Source organism: Pinus tabuliformis, chromosome 6 (genome assembly GCF_031772625.1).
Source record: "Pinus tabuliformis cultivar Carrire ecotype Pingquan chromosome 6, CPIR1, whole genome shotgun sequence".
NCBI classification, from domain to species: Eukaryota; Viridiplantae; Streptophyta; class Pinopsida; order Pinales; family Pinaceae; genus Pinus; species Pinus tabuliformis.
In genome coordinates this window covers 701,159,943-701,181,383 of record NC_142292.1, presented here as the reverse complement: position 1 = coordinate 701,181,383, position 21,441 = coordinate 701,159,943, and positions in this window count along the sequence as shown.

Here is a 21,441-nt window from a genome sequence, read left to right as displayed (position 1 = left end):
ACACTGTTGTGTGAATATTTCATCATTCATATGCACTGCGACATATTTCAAATATGTCTTCTCTGGGAAAAATTAACCCTGCCCATTTTACTTCTTCATACGCTCTGCTGCTTATTACAAAAACTCCAGAACAACAACATTACATTGCATATTCAAAAAACAACATTACCCTCACACTGCTGCGCATATTGGATTTTCATTCTCCCCACACAAAAAAAATTCTAAGCTGCCCCTGTTTTTTTCTTCGCACTTATGTGCATATTACATTACATATGTGATAAAAAAAGTTACATATTACATGTCCCATGAACAATAATAAAAAACATTAAAATTAAAACCTTTACCTATATTCTATGTTCTACTGGCAAAAAACTGGCGGTCAACAAAAAACTTCACGTCAATCGCACGGAGGTCGGTCTGATAACCAAGAACCATGTACCCTGCTGCCATGACCGTTGATCTGATCGGACGGTTGACTGCAATCCCCCGGAAACCCCAATCGCACGAACTTTACCGGTCGGGGAAATGGCTATTTTGAAATAGTGCTGTGGACACACGTCGGCAGCTGGATTTGATCGGAGCCCATTCGGAAAATACCACTCCACGTGAAAGGTGCTGCGGGGAAAACTGTTAGCGGTTTCCGCAATTAACTGCGCGCCACTGTTCAACTGTAGTGGCAGTTGAAATTACAATTTCAACACTCTTAATTTGCAAATGTGTCTTCATCACTAGAGCTCTTGAATCTGCAAGTTCTTTCACTCTACGCGAATAAATTGACAGGCCCGGTGCCACCCGGTGTTGTCAATCACGAATAATTCGCTTAGCACGACTCTTCCTGACGATCTCAAAATCTCGGACAATGAGATTGACGGTTCGATGAGGACCACAGCGTTAGTGAACTATCAGTGAGGATTTTCCGGGCGTTGTAACTATCAGTTTCAACAGTGAAAGTGTGAAGAGGGTTTATGAGCGTTGTAATTTAAAATTTCATTCTAGATTTCTGGAGGATAGGTTTTGACCTCACTCATGTCGGATTCTCGAATATTCAGAGAATCTGTAATCGACTTAAGCTTATTCGTTGTAATTTGTTTCCTGGACGATAAACGTTGTAACTATATTTCATTTTAAATTTCTGGAAAATAAACGTTGTAACTATATCACAATGGGAAATAACGTTGTAACGAGCAGGTCTATTGCAGCGATGGGAAGAACGTTGTAACGAGCAGGTCTGTTGTAACTTCTTTTCTGGAAGATAAACGTTGTATCTATTATTTGTTGTTGCAGCGATGGGAAGAGTGCAAATCCAACGAGCGTCTATTAGCAGCTTTGTTGAGGAGGGCCAGAGAATTGTCCATTCTCGAAAATGCAGAAAAACAGTCCCGTCTTTTCAAGCCATAACAAGTTTTTCTATTTTTCCAGATCTTGGAAGGTTATCTTTCTTTAAGTTTCGGGAAGTAAAAAAACTTGTTATCGCTTGAAAAAATGAGAGCTAGATTTTGTTGGAATTTATTCATATTAGTTATTTGTTGGACTTTGTTCATTTACATTATATATGATGCATTTTTGCATAGTCTATAAAGATTAATAAGATAGGTTTATATTATATTTTTATTATTTATCAATAGTGCATTTTCATGTAATATATAAAGCTTAATAAAATATATTGGTAATAAAATTAATAAAATATATCTATATTATATTTGTAATAAAATTAATAAATTAATATTAATAATAAAAATTTATAATTTGGAAAATAAAATATTAATATAAGTAACTTAAAAATTATGGTATAATAAATTTTAGACATTAAAAAAATATAAATATTAAATATTTTTAATTTAAATTATATTAAATTGGAAAAATCTTAAAATTTAAACCTTTAAAAAATAAAACATATAAGATATTTATAATTTAAATTATATTAAAAAAAATTAAAGAAACACATTTTAACAAAATTATCTAATGTTTTCTTCTAGCTTTTGAGAAAAAATAAAATGAGTGTTTTTCATGCAAAAGGACCTTCTAAAATATTCTCATGCAAGCAACTATAATTTTGGTACGAAACTAAATGCACCTGAACAAGACATACTTCTAACCACATAAACCCTTTAACTAAGAAACAAATCTAAAATCTAACTCATGATTTTCATTTCCCTGATAAAAGTAGCGTGACTGAGAGTATGAATCTCAACCTCTTACTTCTCGTTAAAGTGAAAATAGCTCGACTAAGAGCCTCTCACCTATTTAAATTTGCTGGCATTTGTCCAACAAAAATTAGTTGGTATTAATAAATAATAATATTTATTTTATTTTTAAAATGAAAATTAAATAATTAAATAATTTTTTTTATAAATATTTGTATATAAATGAACTTTATTGGACTTGAAAATATTTTGAAGGGAGTTAAGATATTTATTGGACTTTGTTTATATTTATAGTAATTATTTTTTTGTAAAGCTTGGTAGACTAAATTTTCATTATATCTAATATGTTCTAGTGGAGAATTGAACCAGTAACTTCACATCAAAGAGTGTCTTAAGAGAACACCTCAAAACTCTCTATCTAACACTTTCTAAACGATATTTACAGCATTTTGAAATATTCTCAAAATTTATAATTAAAATAAAGATAAGTAAAACATATATATATATATATATATATTCGGAATAAGTAATTAAAAAATAATATATTATATGAATTATTGTTAAAAAATTATAAATAATTTTATACCAAATTTAATTTAATTATAAACTTTTCAAATAGTTTAAAGCAAAGCAATAGAGATTTGTTAAACTTGTTCATTTCCACATGTTCATAAATGTATTCAAACTGGCTTTTTATCTATTTTCTATATTTTCTATTTAATAATTTTATAGAATAAATAATTAGTGTATAGTTAAAAATGTTCCTCACAAGTTTATTTGCATTTTTATGAATATTCCCATTTCTCCATGCTTATGATTATTTCCACCCCACACATATATGTGACAAGCTAATATTAAGGACAACAAATATGCCTCCAGAATTAAGCCCCAACACCAAGCAAGAGAGCACTAGTAATGCTTAAAAAAAATTAGGTAATTCATTATATATTTGAATTAAGGATGATGCTACCGATTGTTCGTCAATTAATGATGGTTTTATGGTTAATTCCTGCAATTTACACCTACATATAAAGAGAAATGTTGTCAATAGAATTTGATTTGTTGCTTAAATTCCATGATCTTAAGAAGGAATTCATTTGCAGTGTAAAGTCAATAAGTTGGTTTTGTACCAAGAGAGGCAAACATAACACAAAACTGAGATCCTATCAATTTGATAGACTCACCATAAATATCAAATTGAAATGAGAATAAATGTTGTGAGAGAAGACATCTTTCCAAAATTTTGGTGATTTAACATGATTTCAAACTAATAAAAAAAAGAACAAGTTTGAAGATATTGAGTGCAAATTTGTTTCCCTCTGAAAAAACTAATGTATTTTAGACTAGGCATAAACCATATATCATGACCAAAAATGGAAATAACACCAAGTTTAATGGAGTTTATGCCACAAGTAAAAACAACCTTCCACAAATCACTTCATTGTTATGGTTGCTTAAAAATAGATTTTACTTTAAATCTAACATGATAGCAAAACTATAGACATGAATTGCTATAGTTGGATATCTTAAATCAAAGATGATTTTCCCAAATTTTCCATTCCTTCGGATCTTTGCACCTTTAGGTTCAATTACTAGTATTATGATTACGAAATGGGTGGTAAGGAAAGGCAGTCATCACATAGTAGCCTACGGTAAGTGAAAGAACTAAAATAATTAAACGAAGTGCTCCGTTCGATTTTCCATGTACCACTAAGGAATGTTAATGAAAGATCACAAACATGTCATACCAATGAATGTGTACCACATATGTTAAATAATCCAATATATATGAATTCAGTTGTCATTAATCCAAGCCATGATTCAATGCAAGTGGATCTAGTTTTCAGTAATCCTCATATGTGGTCAATTGCAAGTGGAACAACAATTTTTTAATTAGGTTTTCTAAACTTTAAATTTTAAGTATGGTTTAAACATGGATTTAGACATACAAGTATGTTATTATTTAAAAGTTTATTAGTTGATTTAGTGGATATGACGATAATATGCCAACATATTTAATTCTTAACCATCTGATTGGAATATGTAATTAGAAGAAAGATCAATGTGTGAACTTCATATAGGAGGGACAACTATTGGTGTAACTAGCACAACTACATTAGAAAATGTGGTCGATATATTTCGATCAACTTGAAAATGTAATTGATCGACATATATCAACCACATTTACTAATGTGGTTGTGCTAGTTGACAACTGATGTGTGTGGGATGCATTCGTTGAACATGGTTGGAGAGGGTTGATGAGGTTGACCATGGTTTAAGATGGTTGTTGAGTTTGGTCATGGTTGATGAGGTTGACAACATTGAAGAGGGTTGACTGAGATTGACCAAGTGTTGAACATGATTAACCATTAATGTAAGAATGTATTACTATTATATCGATTTAACAATGTTACATTAATGTTGACCATTGTTACAATGTTACATTGATATGTTAACCATGGTTGAAAATGATTGATGTTACAAAAACGGTTGGATTAATGGTTGAAGTGGGTTGATGGGGTTGACCATTGTTGGTTAAGACAGACCATGGTTGGCCTTAGTTGACCATGATTAGTAATGATTACCATGGTTGACCATTATCACATGGCTACAATAATGTTACATTAATGTTGACCATGGTTGAGCATGGTTAATATTACATTAATATTAATGCTAATGTTACACAAATGGTTACATTAATGGTTGAGATTGGTTGAAAAGGTTGACCATGGTTGAAGAGGGTTGACCATTGTTAGTTAAGGTAGACCATGGTTGACCTTCGTTAAACATGATATCTTAGTTGACCAGATTAACAATGATTAAAATGGTTGATCTTAGTTGACCATGATTAACAATAACTACCATGGTTGACCTTAGTTGACCATGATTGACAAAGATTATCATGGTTGAACTCAGTTGACCATGATTGATAATGATTACCATGGTTGACCATGAATTAAGGGGAAGATTATGGTTGAAATTTGTTTACCATTTCTTTCAAGGTTGACTGAGGATGAATTTTATTGACTGTGGATTAACATGCTTGATTGAGTTTCCCATAGTCAACCATAAATATGACAATGTATTTTGTTACATTAATCTAACAATGTAACATTAATATTGTCAATTGTTCTATATTGTTACATTAATGTTGACCATGATTAATGTTACACTAATGTTAATGTTAATGTTACATTAATGTTACAAAAAAATTTTCATTACCGGTTCAAGAGGGTTGACAAGGTTGACCATCATTGATCAACGTAGTCCTTAGTTGATGGAGGTAAAATGGTCAACCTCATTAACCCATGGTTGATAGAGGTTGATCTTGGTCGATTATGGTTGATTATGGTCTTTAGGGATGACAAAGAATAAAGAGGAAGGATTATAGTTGACCCTAGTTGATTATGGTTGGTATGGTTGACATTAGCTTATCATGGTTGATATGGATCAAGGATGACCAGAGTAAACCATCGTAACATGGTTTGAAATTTTTGACCATGGTTGATTGTTTACTGTCATAGATTATGACTAAAATTAGCTAACCATGGTTGTCCATGTTTGAACATGGATGATGGTGCTTGACCATGGTTGGCTATGGTTGGGAATGATGGCCATGGTTTGACCATGTTGACCATGGATGAACATGGTTTGACATATTTGGCCAACATATACTTTTCCATGATAGATTATGGCTACTCATGTTGACAATGGTTGACCATATTCAGCCATAGAGATCTTGGTTAACCATGTTCAACCATTTCAACCATGGTTGACCATAAAAAATGGGTAGAGCATGTATTGTTCCAGATTGACTATGGTTAACCAAAGATGAACATGGTTGATCATGGTTGGCCATTGTTGACTATGGTTGACCTTTATTGATTATTTCTAACTAAGTTTGTGTATCATTAAACATGGGTGATAATGAGTAACAATGTTTGACCATGTATGACCACAACTAAGTTTGTTTAGCAATGTTTAAGCATAGCTAAGATAAATTTGTAATTAGAAAAAAGATTAATCTGCCATATTCCAATAAAGGGTTGATGGTGGTACAATGGTCAACCTCATTAACCCATGTTTCCCCAAGGTATCCCCATGGTTGATCGAGGTCAACCTTGGTTGATTATGGTTGCTTATGATTTTAAGGGATGACGAAGAATAATAAGGAACCTAGTCAAACCTAGTTGATTATGGTTGGTATGGTTGACATTGGTTTACCGTCATTGACCAGGGATGACCATAGTCATCAATGGTAATATGGTTTGAATATTTTGATCATGGTTGACCATCTATTATGGTAAATTATGATTGGAAATGGTTGGCAATGGTTTTCCATGTTTAATCATGGATGATAATGGTTGACCATGGTTGACTATGGTTGGGCATGATGGTCATGGTTTAACCATGTTGACCATGAATGAAAATGGTTTGACATATTTGGCCATCGTTGACCATATTTTTTTATGATAAATTATGGCTACCTAATGATGGGCCTCCCAAAGAGGTAAAACATAAGACCCATCTAACCAATCCTAGGAACATCAAGGCTATATTGGACCTGCATTTTTCACTTAATGACACTTTCCTATCTTAATGATTTCTTAGGAGAGTAAATGATATTTTTTGTGCCTAACATGACTATTATGCAAGATTTTGAAGATATTTTTCACATATTTCAAGGAGATCCAGCCAAAGATATTCATGGGGCATACTCCTTGCTACAAAAAAGTCTCAACTCGACTAGCAGAGGCAGTAAATGCTCCTTGTTGTTGTATGGTGACCCAAGAAACAAGATCCCCTTTTCCAGGGATATTTTGAGGGAAAGCAGTCCTCTCCTCAAGGAGGTTGCACCCCTACTCATTTATATTAATAAGAGGCTTGGGTAGCCCAATAAAAAATCTAGAATCATGTGAAGAATAGGAGAAGTTTAGATTAGTGATTTTCAAACAGTTTTGTAACTCTATCATGTATTAGCATCTTTTCGGTTAATGGAAGTGATATATGATTTCAACTCTTACTATAGCTTTATTTTAAGGGTTCTAAGCTTCCTTGGGTTGCAACCCACCCAATGTGCTCAAGCTCCCTCTTGTATCATTTTTTCTCGTGGATTTGTTTATTTTTGCAAAGTATTTATGACAAATACTTTCTTGCATGGCTAATTAGATAGTTTTATGAATAATCTTTTCTTAAAGGTTATTTTCACATTTGATTATGAAAATTTAAATAATTATATTAGTTAAAAGATATCCTCACTTTAGTTTTAGTTCATTTCCTTTATTATTGTTTATTTTCCATTCACTGTGCATTGTTCATTGTTTCTTGCACTTTATCCTATCCTTGCATTTTGCTGGATTAACACTACAACAATTTGTTGTGATGACTTGGATAGTCATATTTTTTCATTTTCCAACTTCTCCTTAGTTTCTTTTCCCTCCAAAATCGCATTTAACATAGTCTTCTTATTGTTGGATTGCCTCTTGTAGCAAAACAAGGACTCTTGTAACAATTTGCAACCCACCTTCTAAACTTGCTCACATTTGCACTAAACTCATGATTTGCCTTCCTCAATGTATTACATTACTCCTAGAACCATGAGAATGGAACTTGGAGGTATAAATACCTTGTAGATGGCTTTATTTGGTTTTTTATAGAAATTTCTTATTTTCTACAAAATTAGGGTTTATTGTTTGCAAGCTTTCAATTCAACATTGTATTTTTTTCCTTGCAATATAGAATAGGTGGGTTTTCTTTTCATTGCATATAGTTTAGTATGCCTTATTTTATTGCAAATAGCCTAGTTTTGTGTGTTATCTTTCCTTCAACAAATTATTTCCTGCAATTTTAGTTTCCATGTAACATATATTAGTCAACTTGGTCTTTGTACATTTAGATTTCGTTTCATTAACCTACATAAAAGCTAGGAAAAAGAAGATATAGTGCCAGTTGCACATATAATGTCGACCCCTCTTAAGTTTGTATGAACCCCATGTTGACAATAAAATATAAGACCCTTGGTAGTTGTAGCCTTATTGTTGCAATATTGAGGGGCATCACTTTTTGGTGCCTTTGCCGAGGAGGTTTCAAAGTATGTATTATATTTTTATTTAGTTGAATTTCTCTTTCTTTTATATTATTTCCTACAAAAAGGAAAAAACACATTAGTATCTTCCTTTCAAAAAAATACATTTTATTTTATTCCTTGAAAAATTGGGGATAGAACAGGAAAATTCTTACCAAAATCCACAGCCACTTCCACTAACATCTAGCTTGTTTCAGATGATTATGAACCTCTTGGCTTGTCCACAGGGACATTTGAGGCCCTTTATGGTGAGAAAGTGAGTATATTTGTGGAGCTTGCAAAAGGAGAAAGACCTCCAGACCCCACCAACACTATGGATAAAGATAGACAACTATAAGTGTTCACATTCCCAATTAGAGAAATAGATCAAGAGGATAGAATGAAAAACATTAATCCATCTATCCTACCACACTTTTATGGTTTATTACATAGGATCCTGACACTTTCATGTTTGATTTTGTTGTAGTATTTAGGACTTATGACTATACAACTAATGAGAAGAAGCTCAAATTGTTCCCTTCCACTCTTAAATATGGAACCCTTCAATGGTTCTGAGCCTAGAAGGAGACAACCTCACCACATGGGAAGAAATTTAGCAAGGCTTCAACAACATATCAGAATTATAATAGAATGAGGGATATTAGAGATGAGATATTCATAATGACCCAAGCAAAAAATGAGTCTTTGGAATATAATTTTAAGGAGAGATTCCAGTTGAGTTAAAGAATGGTGCATAATTGCACCTTAGATTTAAACTCCTTGAAACTAGCCTTACTATGAGGACTCAAAGAAGAACTAATGGAAACACTCAACCTACTGGCTAATGGAGACATACATCAACTTACTTATGATGATATTAAAATGGTATTAAAAAATCATTCAAGGCTATTAGAAAAATAGGTAGAGCAAACAAAGGTTCGATAAGTCCTTCTTCATCCTCCCTGCTTACTAAAAATGAGATAAGAGGTATGCTAGAGGACACGAGGACTGAAATCTTATATATGTTTTCCATTCAAATGGAAACCTTATACATCAAGAGAAAATAAGAGGGAGCAAAAATGGCATTAGCCATATTCTGCTTACGTGTCTGCCTGGGTCCACCTCTCCACCTCTGTTTACATAAACAGATGTTGGAGTTCATCACTGAAACCGTTTATCGCCAAAAAAGCTGTGCAACCGAAAATCTAGTGTACTTTGAATTGTGTTATTTCTTTGTGTCCTCGTGTCATGCATTGAGGAGCTCGAAGCATCGAATGTTGTTTCCACAATAATGAGCATTAAAAAATTTCCTAGTCTTTTCATCTATCTCAATTATTTTCCCTCTATACTTCATATTCCAAAATCGTACCCCTTAGAATTGATATTCCTTTTTAATTGGTTTATAGCTGGTTTAAAAGTGTATCTTACTATAATTAGGCCTATAGGTCTTCCTATACATCAACAATCGTCAACACTTTTACCTTGCTCTGTTCGATCAGGTGAAAGACTTTCAACCGTTGATTTGAAGTGTGATTTCTTTTTCCAAATATCGATTGAGTTGCTGCTTTTTCCCATTCTTTTATGTTACTCTTGAAGATATTTTTACTACTTTTTCCCTGCCAGTTGTTGTTCTTCTTCTTCTTCCCTGGCTTTTGGCAAGCACTGTTATTTTGTGTAGAGAAGGGTTGGTTGATGAAGATGAAGCTCTTCGCATTCTGCACTCGATGGACTTCAATAGAGAAATCCCTGTGGATACCCAAATCTACCATATACTCCTGGATTATTGCACTGTCTAGAAATTATTGAAAGAAGGCAAGCAGGTCCACATCCACATGAGAATCACAAGGGCTCATCAGAATCCCTACTTGGCTGCCAAGCTTGTTTATCTTTATTCTACCTATGGAAGCATTGTCAATGCGTGGGTGGCATTCGATGAAGCCTCTGAGCGAACTATGTTTATGTGGAATGCTCTGCTCAGAGCTTATGTTAAGAATGGATTCTGTGAAACCAAGGCTATGGAGATTTATAATCAGATGAAGTTATCCGGCACGGAGCTCGATAATTTTACGTTCTCAATCATGCCGAAGGCATGCAGAAGCTTAATGGACCTGCAATAGGGGATGGAGATTAATGGGCAGGTTATCAAGACCGGTTATGAGCTTTATGTCTTTGTGGGAGGTGCGCTTGTGGATATGTATTGTAGGTGTCGTTCTGTGGAGGATGCAAACCAAGTGTTTGAAGAAATGCGCCATCGAGATGTGGTCACATGGACAGCTATGATTGCCCGACTTGTGCATAATGGGTTTCATGGCGAAGCATTGGAATGTTTCCGGCAAATACATGTGGAGGAACACAAGAATGTTTCACTAAGAATCAATGCTTTGATTTGGGCCCCGGGGATTATCTCTATACTCCTGCGCCTGATGTGCATAGGGTATAGTATTTCACGGATACTGAGTTTTTCATCAAATGGGATGGGCATTGGGATATATTTCTGGACGAGAATTTGCCCACAGCAATCGATCACATTAAGGCAAATGCAGAGGAATCCAAATAGGTGTTTTTGCGTGTGCGTAGAAGCTCACATGCAGGTGCAAGCAATAATTTAATTTCATGGTACTATGTTGTTTAAAGTTTCTGTAGTTTATTGTCTAGGGATGGATTCTGTATGCTATTTCCTGAAATTATGTTCAGGTCTTTCATATATATAATAATTAAACTATATATTCAAAGTTTGCCTAATACCCTTTGTGATGTAGCTAAATTTCAATGAACATCAAACTATTGAATTCTACCAACAAGAGAGTGGGGCAGAGAGATTGCACAAGAACATCCTTGACCACCATGCAAAACATAAAAACCATGGATGAGAAGGAAAGGGCAACAACATTTTCTTCCGACGCAACCAACAAACGGTTGCAACTGAGTAATGGGAGGATGATCACACTCCACGAAGAGGAGAAAAAAAGACAAACAACTCTCAGAGGGGAGGAAACTCCACTTACTACAAGGAAGGGAGCATATGTGTAGAGAGAACACTCATGGATTGATAGAAGACTACCACTATTGCAAAGAAAGAGATGAAGAGAGAAAACAAAGTGCACACCTAAGTAAGAATGAGAGAATAAAAACTTTGTGGTGCTATAAAAAAAAAGGGTAGTAGAGTCATCCTTTGGTTGAGCATTGGAAGGTGGAAAAATAACTCAAGGGAGGACAATAGTCTATGCATTCCCTATAAGACTGGAGGGTGGAGATGATTTTCTCTAGATTCCCTTGACAACTTAGGTGGAGGCATGTTCCTTGGAGTCTTGGTAGGAGAGTTATTTAGCCCCCTCTCCTTGTTTTTTTGGTTTTATACAGAACTATGGATTTCCTTGCTAATTTGAGGTGGAGGTATAACCTTTGGATTCCCTTAATGCTTTTAGGGTGGGCGGAGATGGATAGTCCTCCAGAGTCACTGTTTCGACTGGCATAATTGAATTAATCCCCTAAGAACTCATCCTCAAGCTTTGGAATTTGGCTTGGGGGTGAAAGATATAAGAAATAATTAGATGCAACTCATTTAAGGTTAGGTGGGGAGTTGTAGAGCTAATCCCAATTATTAGATCCTTCATATGAAGACAAGTATTTATTATGATTTATACGCCAGTGAATGCTATATAAATGTTTAATATGCCATTTAAATGTTATTGAATGCATGGAATGCTTTGTTTCCTATAAGAGTGGGAATTTTAGCTCCCTTTGTAAATTATGAGAAACAGGTTGAGTTCATGCACTTGCTTAGTGTCTATGCTATATTGAGGAGTGCTAATTTCCTATATGAGGGTGTATTGCTAATCCTCTCTGTGGTTAAGAAGGAATGGTTAAATTATTGTGTAATTGAGGTGTTAATGAGTGAATTGATACAAGTTATTGTGTTGGTTTAATACCTATAATATATTGAGGAAAATGAACTCATGTATAATGCCCAATTATGTGTTATGTATGAGGAATGGTTCACTCCTAGAGAATTAAAATATCTATGACTACTTATGACTAGTATTCAAAATGTTTTATCCTTGTTTAACGTGTTGATTTAGCATGGCTTGTAATTATGATGAATGAGGCATTCTTGTAAAAATGAACATTTTTTCTTTAAGAGCATGGATATGGAATGCTTCTGGATACCTATGTTAAATTGAGCATAATTTTAGTCTAAATGGCTTATATGCATGGAATGTTTTAATCATGTAAGTTCTTGATTAGAATTATGGTCCATGTGCCTGAATATCAAGAGATGAGTGAATCTTTGAAAAATCACTCCCATCTTCATCTAAGGTTTAAGTTTTAAAAAATATTCCTTGATTTTCAAGTTTTATAAATAATAATTTGCAGCCATTTTTATTTTGTCTATTAAGATTGTTGATCATATTTTTTTCAATGTAACATATTTGATTAAGATTTCATCATAAAGCATTAAAATGATTTTGGATGTGGTTTTCTTTCTATGCAAAATTTACATTGTATAAATAGATTAATATTTACATTTATTCAAGTAGTGTAGCCTTCAAATTTATGTAATTAGGGTTAGAATATACATTTGAGTAAGTAGTTTCTCCATTCCTTTACAAATAGAGTAACATTTCCATTTCTGCAAATAGATTAGAACTTTCATTTCATGCAATTTGTTTCCTTTCTAATCTAGAATCAGTTGATAGAGTGGTCGTGTTGGTTTGGTCCATTGCTTGAAAGTGATATGAGTAGATCTTAGCCTACTGTGCATATAACATTGTCATCTCTTAAGTTTGTATGAACCATGGGTTGATAGTCAAAGTTGGTATCCTTGGGAGTTGCAACACTCTTGTTGCAAAACCAAGGCTCATCGTTATTCCTAGCCCCAACTAAGGGTAGAAGGACGAACTTATTAAGTTGACCCAACCTCCAATGTTGAGTTATGAAAATGGGATCTAAATTTTCTGATCTTCTGAGAACATAAAATGAATGACATCATTGTGTTAGTCTTGTTAAGACCTTTCCACTTATATAAATTTGTTTCGTTCTCATCCCTGGATCAAAAGATATGTCCAGTTAAATTATAGCGAATGAGATAGTTCCACATCATCTTGATCTACCACATGGAACCCACATGATCCATACGTAGCTATCCAAGTCATCCACCTCACTTACATGTGGAAGCATTTCATTAGCTGGTGACCTGTCCATACTAGTGTCAGATATTAACCCATTTCCTATGGGCCAGAAAGACCAACTGGTAACAAATAAGAAGCATATGCAATGCACATGGGTATAGATCTCCCATGGCCACATCACCCCAGATAAAATATCCTAATGGGTTCTAATATAGTCCCCAACTAAATTTTTTGTGGATGACCTTCTAGGATACGTGACAGTGTACACTTTGCACTAATGCTTAGTCTCTCCTTTGACCCTTAAAAAGACACATTCATGCCATGTGATCATCCATGTTGACTGGTGCCACGCACTGCATGATCTTGGGAATTAAATCCTAGGAATTCTACTAAGTACTTCACTCAAATTCTCTGTGGTTCGATGTTTTTGTTGAAATTACCAGTTCTAAGCATTCGGTTGATGTCATCCTTTGTCACACCCTCCACATGGCTTGGGTCCCATGTAGGTCTTTGAACCCATGCAAATCATATATTTTGCATTATATGTGATTTTGAGTTTGTCGGCTTGTCATGCTAGTGTGTAACATCCGACCCCACCCCGCCATGACATCACAACATTTCCTTCCTAGTGGGACCTTCTTAACCCTCCATAGAAATCTACAAGGTACCAGTCCTCTAAGACATGTAGTTAGTTATACAAAAATCCTCTCAGATTAATGATCCAAATTCATCTTGCCTTCACACTTTGTTGTAAATCCAATTCATATGGTTGATTGATTCTTAACACTATTCTCCAAAGGGCTTGGGGTTCTTACCTCACGCAAGTTCATGTGCTTACAAATATTTGATTTTACACAACCCTTTAAAACTATCCCTCCTCAGGTTGGCATCATCTCGGCCCAAAACGACTTGTGACACAAATGTGGGATACCTACAGTTATTCCGCCTTCACCAACATCCACTATCTCTTCTGATTTTACCAAGGCCTCAACAAAACCAATGAATACATAGATGTTTAGGTCTATACACATGTATTGGAAATGTTATCCTTCCTGAGGTTAGGGCTAAACAACGACTTGATATCTAATTAATTTTAGTGTAAGTATCCATTAAATTAACAAATATTTGTGTATCTCCTCTACACATGGCCATATAGTCCAATTTAAATACTCAGGACAAACATAGGAGAAACCCACTCTTAAATATTAACTCAAGAAATTATCAACTCGATTGTAATCAAATAATAACAATACAAAGAGCATAAACAAGAACAAATATATCAACCTTTAGGGATCAATAATTCCTCATCATTCACACAATGTTGAATATGATTTACTCACATAGGGATTTTAACATTCCTCAATAGTAACATAGGAATTAAATTTGCACATTACCCTCTTTAAAATCCCAAAACTTTCTAGCCTCACATATGTAGGAACAAAACCTATTTAGCCATTCTTTCTATAGAGTATCAATCATTACAGAGATTCACTCATCTCTTCATATTCACACACATGGACTATAATTCTAATCAAGAACTTACATGATTCAAACATTCCATGCATACAAGCCATCTAAACTAAAATTATGCTCAATTTAACATAGGTATCTAGAAACATTCCATATCCATGCTCTTAAAGAAAAAATGTTCATTTTTACAAGAATGCCTCATTCCTCAACATTACAAGCCATGCTAAATCAACACCATTAACAAGCATAAAAAATTTTAAACAAAAGTCATAAGTAAGCATAGATATTTCAATTCTCTAGGAGTGAACCATTCCTCATACACAGCATGTAATTGGGCATTATACATGAATTCATTTTCCTCAATATATTATAGGTATTAAACCAGCACATTAACTTGTATCAATTCACTCATTAACGCCACAACTACATAAAAATTTAACTATTCCTTGTTAGCCACATAGAGGATTAGCAATACACCCTCATATAGGAAATTAACACTCCTCGTTATAGCATAGACACTAAGAAAGTGCATGAATTCAACCCGTTACTCATAATTTATTGGGGAGCTAAGATTCCCACTATTATAGGAAGCAAAACATTCCATGCATTCAATAGAATTTAAATGACATATTAAACATTTATATAGCATTTAGTGGCATATAAATCATAAGAAATACTTATCTTCTTATGCAGGATCTAGCTATTGGGATTGGCACTACAACTCCCCACCTAACCTTAGATGAGTTGCAACCAATTATTTCTTGCATCTTTCACCCCCAAGCCAAATTCCAAAGCTTGAGGATGAGTTCTTAAGGGATTAATTCAATTCTGCTAGTCGAAATAGTGACTATGGAGGACCATCCATCTCCCCCCACTAGCTACTTCATGCAGTTCGTGTATCACACAGAATCGAAAGGTGCACCACCTTCACCCTAAAATCATCAAGGTTATCGAGGGGCTATATATCCACCTCAAATTAGCAAGGAAATCCATAGTTCTATATAAAAACCATGAAAACAAGGAGAGGGGATAAATAACTCTCCTACCAAGAATCCAAGGAACATGACTCCACCTAAGTTGTCAAGGGAATCTAAAGAAAACCGTCTCCACCCTCGAGTCTTATAGGGAATGCATAGACTATTTTCCTCGCATGAGAGTTATTTTTCCAACTCCTAATTCTCAACCAAAGGATGACTCTACTACCCTATGTTTTTATAGCACCACAAAGTTTTTATTCTCTCATTCTTACTTAGTTGTGCACTTTGTTTGCTATCTTTGTCTCTTTCTCTGTAATAGTGGTAGTCTTCTATCAATCCGTGAGCATTCTCTCTACACATATGCTCCCTTCCTTGTAGTGAGTGGAGTTTCTTCCCCTTTGAGAGTGGTTTGTCTTTCTTTTCCCTCTTCGTGGAGTGTGATTATCCTCCCATTATTCAATTGAAACCATTTGTTGGTTGCGCCAGAAGAAAATGTTGTTGCCCTTTCCTTCTCATCCATGGTTGTTATGTTTTGCGTGGTGGTGGGGATGTTGTTGTGTCATCTCTCTACCCCACTCTCTTGTTGGCCAAATGATTCCAATTTAAGGCATACCTACCATTCATTAATGGCTTATGATAAAACAAACCAAGCTTCCTTCAAATCCCAAGCAACCTCCTTCCTCAAACTCTCGAATCTGTGTTCCAATTTTCAAGCATTTTTAATTTAATAAAAATATATATTAAATTCTTATAATGAAGGGGAATTAGTATGTGGGTTATCACACTAAATATGTTTGATCATTCAACCATGTCCATCATGGTTTACCTTGGTTGACCATGTTCGAGCATTTTGAAATAAGTAAATAAAAAATTGACATGCCTTGAAACCTTTGTTGCACTCTAATCGGCCACACCGAGGTTGGTTGTTGGTTGTTTTTACAAGTTGTGTGTTGGAAGAGAATCTGGTTGGTGATCACATCGTATAATCACAAACTTCGAGATAAGTAACCATTTCCAAATTTAGAAAATTTTACGAAAGTTGGGACAAGTAGATAACTTTCCCATTTTCATATAAAACATTGATTTGTATGTAAATGTTCGTGTATGTACAACTCACTATTAGTATTTTTTTTTTTTTTTTAACTAATATTTAAAAAAGCAAAAACAAAAAACTTTGTTCTAATTGCATGCAATAGCATTTACATAAATAAATCATTTATTCTAAATATGGCCATATTCATCAATTGTTATGGTCCATATTTAATGTCTTCAATGCTTTTTAGTAATGTGTTTGTTGAAATTTTGGCAGAACTTTTTGTTTTAAATGAACCTATCTTAATTAGTTACTATTCACACAAGAACACAAATTTCTCTGATTTACTTTATTTCAAACTTTTGTTAGCTATTTTCTAAACTCAAATCTAGACACTTGTTTTTTTGACACATTAACCACCACCAACTTCAGTGGATGTTTAGCTAAACTTCAAATGAAGATAAAAGTGCATCTAAACTTTTCTTAGGTTAACACCATTAGATTATGTTAGGGAATTTTAAGTTGAAATAAATTTTTATTCCATGATTTATCTATTCTGTAAGGCTTTTCAAAGATATATAATCTGAATTTCTTGTAAATGATGATGGAGAAAGACAATTGTTTATTTATCTATTTTATTATAAGTTATATATTAATAATTTTATAAATAGAAAATTTCAATTTAATAACTAATATTTTCCATAATAATGTGTATTTACTTTTTATTACAAATTAATTTGTCTTATTTTATTTTTAAAATTATTTAATTTCAAAATATTTATATTTAAAATGAATTAAGTGAGTTGTTCATATTTTTTTTTATATTTTAAATAAGTTTTTTATTATTTTAATAATTTTAATTAAAATTTATAATAATTAATTATTAATAAACTGAAGAAATTTATTTAATAATATTAATATTAATAGATTTAAAATTAATAATAATTTTTTTGAGAAATTTATTTTAGTTAACCTGATTTGATATCTTTAATCATTATTTCACTTCACTTGTTACCATTGTAATATTATTTGGTGAAGAAGTTAGAGTTAAAACTTAGTTTTCAGCAAAAAGTCATTAAATATTTTAGTTTAAGATTTATTATCTAAAAATGAAATTGGAATTTTAAACTGTGAGTTAAGGAATTAAAAATAGTGATAATAAGTGTTTGTCTTCATTCCTAGAGCTCTTGAATCTGCAAGTTTGTCTTCATCCCTAGAGCTCTTGAATCTACAAGTTCTTTCCCTCTACGCAAATAAATTGACAGGCCCTGTGCCACCCTGTGTTGTCAATCACGAATAATTTGCTCAAAACGACTCTTCCCGACGATCTCGAAATCTCGGACAATGATATTGACGGTTCGATGAGGGCCACAACGTTAGTGAACCATTAGTGGGGTTTTTCCGGGCGTTGTAACTATTAGTTTCAACAGGAAATTTCTGGAAGATAAACGTTGTAACTTGTTTTTCTGGAAGATAAACGTTCTAACTATTAGTTTTCAAGTGTGAAGTATATTCACAAGTCCTTGTCACATCGCGAAAGAACCGCTTATAAAACGAGCAGGTCTGTTAGAAGGGAAGAGTGAAATTAGAGATCAACCTTACTATTATTTGTTGTTGCAGCGATGGGAAGAGTCCAAATCCAACCAGCGTCTGTTAGCAGCTTTGTTGTAGAGGGCCAGAGAATTGTCCATTCTCTAAAATGCAGAAAAAACAGTCTCGTCTTTTCAAGCCATAACAAGTTTTCTTGTTTTGCCACATCTTGGAACGTTAACCTTCTTTAAGTTTCAGGAAGCAGAAAAACTTGTTATCGCTTGAAAAAATGAGAGCTAGATTTTGTTGGAATTTATTCTTGTTAGTTATTTGTTGGACTTTGTTCATATACATTATATATATATATATATATGATGCATTTTTGCATATTTGTTGTTACAGCGATGGGAAGAGTCCAAATCCAACCAGCGTCTGTTAGCAGCTTTGTTGTAGAGGGCCAGAGAATTGTCCATTCTCTAAAATGTAGAAACAACAGTCTCGTCTTTTCAAGCCATAACAAGTTTTCCTATTTTGCCAGATCTTGGAAGGTTAACCTTCTTTAAGTTTTAGGAAGCAGAAAAACTTGTTATCGCTTGAAAAAATGAGAGCTAGATTTTGTTGGAATTTATTCTTATTAGTTATTTGTTGGACTTTGTTCATATACATTATTATATATATATATATATATATATATATATATATATATATATATATATATGATGCATTTTTTCATATTTGTTGTTGCAGCGATGGGAAGAGTCCAAATCCAACCAACGTCTGTTAGCAGCTTTGTTGTAGAGGGCCAGAGGATTGTCCATTCTCTAAAATGCAGAAACAACAGTCTCGTCTTTTCAAGCGATAACAAGTTTTCCTATTTTGCTAGATCTTGGAAGGTTAACCTCCTTTAAGTTTCAGGAAGCAGAAAAACTTGTTATCGCTTGAAAAAATGAGAGCTAGATTTTGTTGGAATTTATTCCTATTAGTTATTTGTTGGACTTTGTTCATATACATTATATATATATGTATGCATTTTTGCATAGTCTTATATAAAGATTAATATGATAATTTTAAATTATAATTTTATTGTGCATTTTTATGTAATCTATAAAGCTTAATAAAATATATCTAGATTATATTGGTAATAAAATTAATAAAATATATCTATATTATATTTGTAATAAAATTAATAAATTAATATTAACCGGAAAAAATATAATTTGGGAAATAAGATATTAATATAGTTAACTTAGAAATTATAGTATAATAAATTTTAGACATTCGAAAAAATATATAAATATTAAATATTTTTAATTTAAATTATATTGAATTGGAAAAATCTCAAAATTTAAACATTTAAAAAATAAAAAATAAAATATATTTATAACTTAAATTATATTAAAAGAAAAGAAAAAATACATTTTAACAAAATTATGTAATGTATTTCTTCTATTTTGAGAAGAGGTAAAATGAGTGTTTTTCATGTAAAAGAAGTTTCTAAGAAATTCTCATGCAAGCAACTATGATTTTGGTACTAAACTGAATACCCCTGAACAAGACATATTAGCCTACTGTGCATATAACACTGTCATCTCTTAAGTTTGTATGAACCATGGGTTGATAGTCAAAGTTGGTATCCTTGGGAGTTGCAACACTCTTGTTGCAAAACCAAGGCTCATCGTTATTCCTAGCCCCAACTAAGGGTAGAAGGACGAACTTATTAAGTTGACCCAACCTCCAATGTTGAGTTACAAAAATGGGATCTAAATTTTCTGATCTTCTGAGAACATAAAATGAATGACATCATTGTGTTAGTCTTGTTAAGACCCTTCCACTTATATAAATTTGTTTCATTCTCATCCCTGGATCAAAAGATATGTCCAGTTAAATTATAGCGAATGAGATAGTTCCACATCATCTTGATCTACCACATGGAACCCACATGATCCATACGTAGCTATCCAAGTCATCCACCTCACTTACATGTGGAAGCATTTCATTAGCTGGTGACCTGTCCATACTAGTGTCAGATATTAACCCATTTCCTATGGGCCAGACAGACCAACTGGTAACAAATAAGAAGCATATGCAATGCACATGGTTATAGATCTCCCATGGCCACATCACCCCAGATAAAATATCCTAATGGGTTCTAATATAGTCCCCCACTAAATTTTTTGTGGATGACCTTCTAGGATACGTGACAGTGCACACTTTGCACTAATGCTTAGTCTCTCCATTGACCCTTAAAAAGACACATTCATGCCATGTGATCATCCATGTTGAGTGGTGCCACGCACCGCATCATCTTGGGAATTGAATCCTAGGAATTCTACTAAGGACTTCACTCAAATTCTCTGTGGTTCGATGTTTTTGTTGAAATCACCAGTTCTAAGCATTCGGTTGATGTCATCCTTTGTCACACCCTCCACATGGCTTGGGTCCCATGTAGGTCTTTGAACCCATGCAAATCATATATTTTGCATTATATGTGATTTCGAGTTTGTCAGCATGTCATGCTAGTGTGTAACATCCGACCCCACCCCACCATGACATCACAACATTTCCTTCCTAGTGGGACCTTCTTAACCCTCCATAGAAATCTACAAGGTACCAGTCCTCTAAGACATGTAGTTAGTTATACAAAAAGCCTCTCAGATTAATGATCCAAATTCATCTTGCCTTCACACTTTGTTGTAAATCCAATTCATATGGTTGATTGATTCTTAACACTATTCTCCAAAGGGCTTGGGGTTCTTACCTCACGCAAGTTCATGTGCTTACAAATATTTGATTTTACACAACCCTTTAAAACTATCCCTCCTGAGGTTGGCATCATCTCGACCCAAAACGACTTATGACACAGATGTGGGATACCTATAGTGATTCTGCCTTCACCAACATCCACTATCTCTTCTGATTTTACCAAGGCCTCAACAAAACCAATGAATACATAGATGTTTAGGTCTATACACATGTATTGGAAATGTTATCCTTCCTGAGATTAGGGCTAAACAACGACTTGATATCTAATTAATTTTAGTGTAAGTATCCATTAAATGAACAAATATTTGTGTATCTCTTCTATACATGGCCA